Genomic DNA, 10986 nt, shown 5'->3' with positions numbered 1-10986 from the left:
CTAAGAGGTACAGAGAACAAGCCGTCACACGAACCTACGAATAACCAATTAGCTCAATCATTAAGCTATTCAAGCATAGTTGTAGAAAACTCCCTCTAGTGCAAAACTCCTCTAAAGCTCCAAAATGAAAGCTAGGGCTCATCCAATCCAACCTAATGGAAGCCTCTAATCCAAACAATCTAGCTTCAAAAGCCTAGATCCAAAATGACCGATATAAACCCTAATATTCCAATTCTAGGGTTTAATCCTCACAAAAAACCTCTAATCAAGATAAAGGGAGAAATCTAAGTCTCTAACGCTTCTTCAGAAGCTCAAACTTTAAGCTCCAATCTCAAGTTGGGGTGGGAGATCTCCTCAGCCACAAGCCTCGTCTTCCAAGCTCTAAAGGCCATCAACAATAGGTGGAGAAGCCAACCAAGATGCAACGGAGGTCCGAAGCTTTGTGGGCTTAGCGGGCTATTATCGACGGTTTGTGGAGGGCTTTTCAAAGATTGTGACTCCACTTACCAGTCTGACACAGAAGGGCGTCAAGTTTATTTGGAGCGACGAGTGTGACAAAAGCTTCAGCGAGCTGAAGAAAAGGTTGACGTCGGCTCCAATACTCGCCTTACCGGTGCAGGGCGAGGACTTTGTAGTCTATAGTGATGCATCCTATTTGGGTTTGGGGTGTGTCCTGATGCAGGGCAGGAGAGTGATAGCTTATGCGTCCTGTCAGCTGAAGGACCACAAGAAGAACTACCCCATCCATGACTTGGAGTTGGCGGCGGTGATCTTTGCGCTGAAACTGTGGAGGCACTACCTGTATGGTGCGCACTGCGAGATCTACACCGACCACAAAAGTCTGAAGTATCTATTTACCCAGAAGGAGCTAAACATGAGGCAGAGGCGGTGGTTAGAGCTGTTAAAGGATTATGATGTCGATATCCTCTACCACCCCGGCAAAGCAAATGTGGTTGCGGATGCGCTTAGCAGGAAGTCGGCGAAGAACCTCGCTTTTGATGTTACCCAGCAAACACCTTTATGGCTGGATATGGAGCGATTGGACCTTGAAGTAGTCGCTCCCGAGGTCCCGATTTGGTTGATAGCACTCGTTGTTCAACCGACCTTATTGGAGAGGATCAAGAAATTGCAACCTACGGATCCGAATCTCCAAAAGGTACGGCGCAACATCGAGGAAGGTTGAGGTGGCGATTTCAGTGTGGATGCCGGTGGCGCGCTTCGATTTCGAAACCAGTGGTGCGTGCCCGAAAGTGAAGAGCTTCGTGAGCTGATTTTGCAAGAAGCCCACCGGTCTCCATACGCGGATCACCCAGGCGGCACCAAGATGTATCATGAGTTGAAAGCACTCTATTGGTGGCCGGGGATGAAGGCTGATATTGGGCGCTTCGTGGCGAAGTGTTTGACTTGTCAGCAAGTAAAAGTGGAGCGCCGGTTTCCAGCGGGGAAGCTTCAAAGCCTACCTATCCCCGTCTGGAAATAGGAGGACATATCTATGGATTTCATCGTTGGTTTACCTCGCTCGACAGGGGGCCACGACGCGATCTGGGTGATTGTGGATCGCTTGACAAAGTCAGCACACTTTTTGTCGATCCACACCACCTGGGCGGGAGGTAGATTAGCGCGGGTGTATCTTGATGAAGTAGTGAGGTTACACGGGGTACCAAATTCGATTGTGTTGGATAGAGACCCCAAGTTTACTTCACATTTTTGGAAAAGCCTGCAGGAGGCCCTTGGCACACGGCTCGATTTCAGCACTGCATTTCATCCCCAGACAGACGGGCAAACGGAAAGAACCATTCAGACTCTGGAGGACATGCTGCGAGCTTGTGTCATTGACTACAAGGGAGGCTGGTGTAAGTATTTGCCAATGGCCGAGTTCGCCTACAACAACAGTTATCACGCTAGTGTGGAAATGGCACCGTTCGAGGCTCTTTACGGGCGAAAATGCCGATCTCCCATTTATTGGAGCGATGTAGGTGAGCGCACGGAGTTCGAGCCCGATGTGTTGCGAGAGGCGGAAGAAAAGGTCCGCCTTGCTTGCAAACGATTGCTCACGGCGCAGTCTCGACAGCAGAGCTATGCGGATAAGCGCCGGCGAGATTTGGAGTTTGCGGTGGGCGACCGCGTTTTCTTGAAGGTCTCGCCTATGAGGGGCGTTAAGCGTTTTGGTGTTCGGGGCAAGCTAAGTCCCCGATATATTGGCCCCTACGAGATCTTGGAGCGGATTGGGACGGTGGCTTATCGGCTCGCGTTGCCGCCAAAGCTTGCAGATGTGCACAATGTGTTTCACGTCTCCAATCCTCGCAAATATATTCCTGATCCCGAGCACGCAATGTTATATGAACCGCTGGAACTACAGGAAGACCTGAGCTACGAGGAGTTTCCGGTGGCAATTACCGCTCGGGAAGTGCGCAAGTTAAGGAATCGAGAAATTCCTTATGTTCGCGTCCGGTAGAGCAATCATGACGATCGCGAAGCCACCTGGGAGCTCGAGGAGAAGATGAAGGCGAATCATCCTCGCTTGTTTGAGGATTAAATCGAGGTACGAGTTTAGAAATTGAGATTCTAGTTAAGTTTAGTAGTATTGAGTTCGTTTCGAGGACGAAACTCTTGTAAGGTGGGGAGGATGTAAGGAAGTGAATCCTCAAAATCCGAGGATTGGACTTCGATTGGAATCGACTATTCGTCGAGCGTGTAGGCTTCGGAAAGTCCGAAGGTGATTATAATGCAAAAAATGCATTAAGGAAGGGTCCGCGAGAGCACCAGTGCAAAATTCTGCACTGGAGCATAAATGCTCTCGGGGACCGGTCCCTGGCAGGGAAGGACCGGTCCATGGTAGGGGGGACCGGTCCCTGGCAGGGAGGGACCGGTCCCATCGGGCTGGGCTGCCGGGGTCTCTGATGAGACCGGTCCCTGGCAGGCAGGGACCGGTTCCCGAACGTTAGCCCAGCGAGAATTAGCCGAAATTTGGCTAAGTCCCGAAAACCCAACTGTCGGGAACTGGTCTCTCGGACAAGGACCGGTCTCCCGGGGACCGATCTCTCAGGCAAGGACCGGTTCCCGAACGCGAATACCCCTCTGCACGGAATTGCAGATTTCGGGGACCTGTCTCCCCGAGCTGGGACCGGTCCCTTACTGCGAAAATGCCTAGTAAGGGCTGGTTCAGAGAGAGAAAAGTTGAGGGGGCTATCTACAAAATGGCCTATATGAAGGCTTGGGGCCCTCTCTTTCCCTCTCGTTTGCTCTCTCTCCCTCTCATACTCTTTCTCTCTCTCTCTAGAAAGAAAAAGAAGGAGAAGAAAAAGGAGAAGAAAGAAAGGAAGGAAAAGAAGAAGAAGTGGAAGGAGAAGTCCAAGAAGAAGAATAAGAAGATCTTCTTCCCTCTTTCCTTCAAGCTAGAGCAAGTTGGAGCTTGGCTTAGAGGTAAGCTCCCAACCCATCCATGGTGGATTTTTTAGGATTGGGTTTTATTGCCTAGAATTGGTTCGAATAGAACCTATTGGAGATAAATAGATGGTTCGAACTCGAAATCGAAGCTCGCACCACGGATTTCTCCCTCGTTGCCATTTTAGGGCACGGATTTGGGATTTTTGGAAATCTAGGGTTTTGATCTATCTTAATAGGTCGTAAACCAAATTGCTAGGTCTCGGAACACGTCGGTGAAGACGATTCGTCGATCCGACGAGCGAGTGCGGAGAAATCGCCGAATCGGGTACTCGAGGGCTCGCTTCGCCCCGAGAAGTGGAAGCGACGTGCGAGGGCCGCAACGTCGAGTTTCCTAGCTTTGCGGCGCTACCAAAATATGGGTGGTGAACATCCCGAAGCAACTGGGACCCCTTCTATTTCTTAGTACACTTTGATTCTTGCATCTTGTATTATTGCATTATAGGATGATTGTGCATTGCCTTTCCTTATGCTCTCCTTGATGATATCGTAGCATGTACTGGATACTTGATATAGTAGATTGATAAGGATTGGGTCGAGACTTGTGAATCCTATAGTGTAGTGATGAAAGTATGATGCAAGGGTTGAAACAAAAGAACGAGTGGCATCTAGTTGTTAGTAAACAAATGAACGAGTGGCACCTAGTTACTAATTAAACAAGAACGGGTGGCATTGTGGGTCGTAGTGTATATGAAACCCATTGACTATGGTTACAGTAACCTTAGAGGATAGGGCACCCTTGAGGTGGGAGAAGTGGGATCATACTCATTGTCTGCTCCCAACTTGTGATGGTCGCTCCACACAAGTAGTGCGCTCCGGAGTCAGTCACGAGGGATGGCCTATTTGGGGTCCCGTGGGATAGGGATGGCCTACTTGGGGTCCCGAGGGATGGCCTATTTGGGGTCCTGCAGACGGTCTCGGATGTGTAGTGATCGAGACGGCTAGGTGAGTAATGAATAGATCCTTGAGTGAGCCACGAGATTGATGAACTAGTAAATAGCTTTACCTTTTGCTCATATGAAGAGCTAGTTGAACTATCTATTTCTTTGTGCATGCATTCATCATATACATGATTCGGGCACAGTAGAGTAGTTTTACTATTCGTTTCTACAGCTTTCTATATCTATCTATCTGTTTATTTACTTGCGCCCACTTGGACCTAGTGGGGAGACCGGCGGAGTCGGCGGCCGAACCCATTGGGAACTATGGAAGATAGTTCTCACCCCACTTTTTACAGGTTCGAGTTCGGGTGCCTCGGGCGAGCGTGAGGATCGTGGTAAGCGTTTAGCGCTCTAGTTGCATTAGCCACCTACCCTCTTGCATTAGCTCTACCTTTTACTTATGTTCGAGAGTAGATGATATATAGGGTGAGGTTTGAGTGCTTGTATTTATGTTTTGGAAGAATGTAAGAAAGATGGAATTAAATGTATTAAGTCGAATGAATGTAATAGATAGCATCTTCTCTCTTTATGTACTTGTATATTTTCATACTTGTATCTTGCTCTTGGATGTTAGCACTGGTGGTGCTCCTTGTGATCGTGTATTTATGAATTGATTCCTGGGTAAATTCTTATACATGATCTGTTGGTTAGCCTTGGGCGGACAGGGGAAGTCCTGTCCGTTCGGCGTTTGTTCGACGCGCCCGGGGCCGAACCAAATTGGTAGCAGTCTCGGGGCGTGACAAAGGCCCTCTACAATGCACTTAAGCCGTTTTTGATGCCTTCGGCCTTTCCGAAGCGTCTCGACCTCACCGTCGATCAATTTCGATCGAAGTTTGGATTTCACGTATCGAGGATTCATTTCCTTACATGCACAACCCCGACAACATCCGGCTGCAGTCTCCGCACAACCAAATCAGCCACATCCTCGTCATCCCGCACTACGTTCGGGATGCAACTCACGATACGAGAGAATTCCCGCTCGTATTCCCTCACGGTGCAGTCTCGTCGCCGCAGCTTCCGGAACCTCTCCCGAAGCTTTTCATCTTCACTGTCGGGGACACAACAGAGAATATCAGTCCCCCGAAACTCTTCCCAAGTCATAGGAGGGAGACTAGGCGATCAATTCCGCTTGACGCCTTTCCACCACACCTTCACCGACTGTTGCAAGCAATGCATGGCTAGGTGTACCTTGTCCCTCTCCATGACGCACAGATTCTCAAAAGAGGCTCTATGGAGTCGATCCTCAACCCTATGATCCACGAATCTGCATCCAAGGTAGGCGGATTAAACTATTTAAAGGTCATGAGGGCCACCAAAGCTCGCTCCCTCTCTGCCTCCACCTCCGAACTGATACGAGTCGGATTGCCGACCTCGACGGAAACACCTCCGCCGCGACTCCCAACCGTACTCGACGAGCCGAAACTAGTGTGATCACCAACTGATCCACTGACTCTTGGAGTCCCTTTTTTTTTTGCACGGTCATCTTGGCGTATGGCAGCCTCCCACTGATGCTGCACCACGTCGACCCGTGGCCTCGCCACTCCTACGAGTGTGGCCAACTGCTCGCGAAGTTCCAAGTCTCCGCTTACCTCAGGCTGCTCAGGGACATCACCTGTCCTTTCCCATGCCGATCTAGATGAAGATTGCCTACGCGGTGCCATCGCTGCACGACACACGACGACTCCGTTAATCCTCGACCCTCTGGGTCGAACACGAGACCATTAACACCGACTCAAAAGTCAATCAGGCGAAAGTCACACAAGAGCGTCTATTCTCGTCCCTCGGTTTCATGTTGTCAATCGCCCAACATGAACACACTTGGTCGAGAATAAACCGCACCTTGAGTCTACCTCTAACATCCGTTTTAGAGGTTTACTAACTTGACCCAATCGATCAATCTTGCGCCACAAGTCACAAGTCCTCGTCTCTCACGAGCCTTATTCTCCTATGGTTTACTATCCTAGGGTCGCCTAGGTCTGCCTAAACCACTCCTATTCTCTACTTTATGCTTTGATACCACTTTACCTGTCACGCCTCAAGCTCCGCCTATTTGGTCGAGTTTGGGTGCGCCGGTAGGCCGCCGAACGGACAGAGTTTTCCCTGTACGTCCTAGGCGTCGGAATCAATACAATACAAAAGATTCCAACAAGGAACAGTATTCAACAATAGATTGCATAAGGAAGTATCAAAAACATAAACAACTAAGCTATTACAAGTATTCAACTCACTTGCATTTTTCATTGCATGTTCTCTTACAATCAACTTCCAAATACAATCAATTATTACAATTTATTACAACATTGTTTTCTTTCTTTTGCTACAACCAATAGCTAGACCACTTCGGGGTATCGCTATCTCTAGTCTCGATGGTAGGACGCTATCTACGGAGCTACGTCCTGTCCTCGCACCGCCGCGCCGCTCGCGTGTGAACTTGTAACCCCCAAAACAACACGGGGGTGAGAACTATATAAATATAGTTCCTAGTGGGTACGGCCACCCAAGGGAAAAGCTCGACCCACCAGGTCCGAAGGAGGCACTGCAACATGTTAGTCCAACAAGTATCCACAGATATATATATTTCATCAAATATTCATGCAACTAACATTTATGATATTCGTGCCTCACAATATGCAATATGCGAATTATACAACTCTATATGCAATCAATCAACTAAGTAGATCACTCGATTCTACTTTTATTCCACTATTCATAGCTCATCCAATTGACTTCTAAGTTTTCACTATCATAGATTCATGTCAATCACAATTCCATTCATAAGGTTTTATCTACCTTTACAAAGCTATCCACCCAACTCAGTCTTGAGTCAATCATTTGTGGAGTACCGCACAAAGCTAGGCTCGAGGTGAAGGACGTCTCACTTGCACCTCAGCCTTAGATCCACTCAACTAGGATACCAAATCCACTCTACTGGGATTCATGTGCTTATCACCCAATCCTTGGCTAACCCGAAGGTTTGCCCACGACTCACCAAGCCATCTCGTAAAGTAAGGAGACTCAACTCGCTCAACAAACCCGAGACCGTCTATGGGACCCCATAAGGCTATCCCTCGGGACCCCAGAAGTCTATCCCTCGTGTGCCAAACTCCGGAGCGCACGCTTGTGTGGAGCGACCACCCCAAGCTCAAAACAGACTGTGAGTATGATCCAATCCTCTGAACTCGAGGATACCCTGTCAACTAAGTATGACAACGACTCGGGAAATCCACCTATCCCTATAGTCATCATGTCACAAGTGTCTCTACTATACTAAGTTCTTATGCAGATATCAATCGACTCGGGAACTCATCTATCCCTATGTTCCAATGCCATAGTGTTTCATCTACACTAGATCTCATGCCACTCGTCATGTTTTTAACATTGCTTACATGCCACTCGTTATGTCGCTACATAAACCTCAAGTTCAACATGCATATGTTATTTAACATGATCCCTAACATATCAACATGCATATATATCAACTAGCATCTCATCTAGTAGATTCCAATGGTAAGCAACATCATCTAGTATAATATGAATCATGCATTCACATAGCATCATTTTCTTGCATTCATCTAGCATTTAACTCATGTATTCATCTAGCATCTAAAATATATCATCATACAGCTCAATGGTAGTCTAACATAGCATTCAACTTATGCATTCACATGTTCTACATTAACTACCATTATATGCATCAATAAGAAAATCATATTTCTCTTCAACATGAACGCGACCTAGTCGCTTCGGTGAGCACAACCCACCTGTTATCGCATTCCGATTGCTTGTAGTCACTTGCAATCGGCCTCCCGCGGCGCACGCCGCCCGGTTTGGTCCGAACTCGCACTCGACCACCGAACGACCACCAATCCGCAATCCGGAAATTCAAGGTCTATAACTTGATGCTGTGGCGCTCTAGATCCGTTCTCGTGATTTTTGGATGTCGCCTCGGCCTCCCAGGCGGAAACGAAGCTGAAAACGCCTCTGTCGTCAATATCTTCGTGTAGGCTCGACGAATCGCCGAACTGACTTCGCCAACGCTTTCGTATACCTAGCAATAAGGTTTACATAGGGTTAATTAAGTTCAAACCCTACCATATAGCAAAACCCTATTTTTGAAGCCCTAATATGCTACTATTGTAAGAAGCTTAAATCCACCACTTGATTCATGCAATAAGCATCTATTTAGCACCTAGGGGTTCAACTAAAACCAATTCTAGAGCATTAGGATCAAACTCTAGAGATCTACCATTGTTGAGCATCAAGCTTACCTCAAAAGCTTGCTCCCACCAAGCAAAGGAAGCAGATGATGATGATGATCTCCTCCTAAGCTCCAATCTCCACTTCTCCTCCTCTTGATTCCACCCTTGTAGAGAGAGAGAGAGCAATCTAGAGAGAGGAGAGAGTCTCTCTCTCTACCTTAGTGTGTGTGTGGTGTGTGGAATGAGGAGGAAGAAGAAAGGGGGATAAAGCCCTTCATATAAGCCAACTTCCCCTTAATTACCAACTTGCCCCTATCATTCTGGGCATTTTCGCGCTTCGGGGACCGGTCCTTGAAGCCAGGGACCGGACCTCGTAGGTCCAAAAATCAGCACTCTTCCAGACTTAGCCAAAATTTCAGCCTTTAGTCGTTTCTTCTCCGTTTTCGCTCGTTTTTGCTCCGTGGGTCTCCGATTCGTCTCAAATCGCACTGTGACTCCCAAAACATGTTTTCGAGCGTGTTCAAACCATCTTTTCATCCATGCCTTGCCGGATTTCAGCAAGGTTCATTCATAGCCTTTCGGGTTCCGTTTTCGCGCCCGACGCGTACCGAAAACACCTGAATGCTCCCGAACCTCACCGGAATCATTCGAATGGTTTTCCCAACTAACATACTCCGTAACTTCATAATTATAGAAGTTCGGTATATTACAATTTATCTCCCTGCATGGCTTCTGAAAATGTCCATGTGTCTTTATGGTGTTTGACATCAAAATCAGATTTTTGAAAATAGAGTACATAATCATCAGGAATTACCGATCTCCTTTGTCTTGAGGATCTTCTTAAGCCAACCCCTTCCTATAGATTTTCATTTTTCTGTGCAGCTAGCTCTATAATTATCTATTCCTCTTGGGACAGCTCCTCATAGGGAGGTTTAACTAGTTCAGCATTTTCATGCTCCAAGATTAGTTGATCTCCATTATGTTCAAATTGACTTCCTGGAAGAGCAACTAGATTATTATCTGTTGATAGATAACCAGTTAAATCCTTTATTTTCTCAAAATCCATCTTTTGAGGAATAACACTCACACTAGCTTCAGAATCCTTAAGAAATTTTGCATTCCTGGCCTTAACTATCTTGGATGAGTTATTTGGACAATAAAATCTGAATCCTTTGGAGTTTACTGCAGAGTCAATGAAATATCCACTAACTATTCGTGAGTCCAACTTTTTTATGTGTGGATTATAAACCCTCACTTCAGTTGGACATCCCCATACATGGAGGCAATTTAAATTAGGTTTCCACCATTTTCATAACTCAAAAGGAGTTTTAGAAATAACTTTCAATGGAATCCTATTTAAAACATACACCACTGTTTTTAGTGTTTCACTCCAAAAAGAAGATGGAAGACAAGAGCTGCTAATCATGCTCTTTACTATGTCCATAAGTGTTCTATTCCTCTTTTCAGCAACGCCATTTTGGTAGGGTGTGCCAGGCATCGTATACTGAGCAATGATGCCTTCCCTTCGAGGAATTGAGCAAATGGACCGGCTATTTGACCTTTATCCGAATGTCTTTCATAATACTCACCCCCTCTGTCGAACCATATAATCTTGATTTTCCTTTCCAATTATTTCTCTAACTTAACCTTATAAGCTTTAAAAGCATCAAGAGGCTCAGCCTTTTCAAATAAGAGATAGAGATACATATATCTTAAATGGTCACCAATAAATGAGATAAAATATCTCTGATCATTAAAACAAGGAGTAGAAAAAGGTTCACAGATATCTGTATGTATGATCTCAAGAATTTCAGAATTCCTTCTGACACCTTTAGTGATATTTGTGTTAGTATGTATGCTTTCTCTTTATGCATTCGACACAAATACCAAAATCGGTAAAGTCGAGATCTTATAAGATCTTTTCTTTTACCAATCTTTTTATTCTCCCTAAAGAGATATAAGCTTAACGCTTGTGCCATAAATAAGAGGAGTTTTCTTTAATAATGTTCCTTTTAACACCAATGTGATGATCAACATTAAAATTATTTTCAAAAAATTGACTCAAATTAAATTTGTACAAATCATTTACCAAACAACCATTGCCAACAATAACATTATTGAAGAACATAGTAAAATATTCATTTTCAAATAAAAATTTGAAGCCTTTGTTTCTCAATTTAGAAATAGAAACTAAATTTCTAGAAAATTTAGGAATATAAAAAATATCCTCAAATTCAAGTACAAAATCAGTACTAAGTTCTAAAATAAACTTTCCTACGATTTCAACTTAAGATTTATTTCCTTCTCCCTTAATTAAAATCCTTTCATTTGGCTTCAACATCTTTAGGTTGTGAAAAACCTGCATGGTATTTGAGATATGTACAGTAGTTTAGAGTCAATCC

Source organism: Ananas comosus, unplaced genomic scaffold (assembly GCF_001540865.1).
Source record: "Ananas comosus cultivar F153 unplaced genomic scaffold, ASM154086v1, whole genome shotgun sequence".
In the NCBI taxonomy this organism is placed as follows: Eukaryota; Viridiplantae; Streptophyta; class Magnoliopsida; order Poales; family Bromeliaceae; genus Ananas; species Ananas comosus.
The sequence above is the reverse complement of the archived record's forward strand: the minus strand, read 5'-3'. Positions refer to the sequence as shown.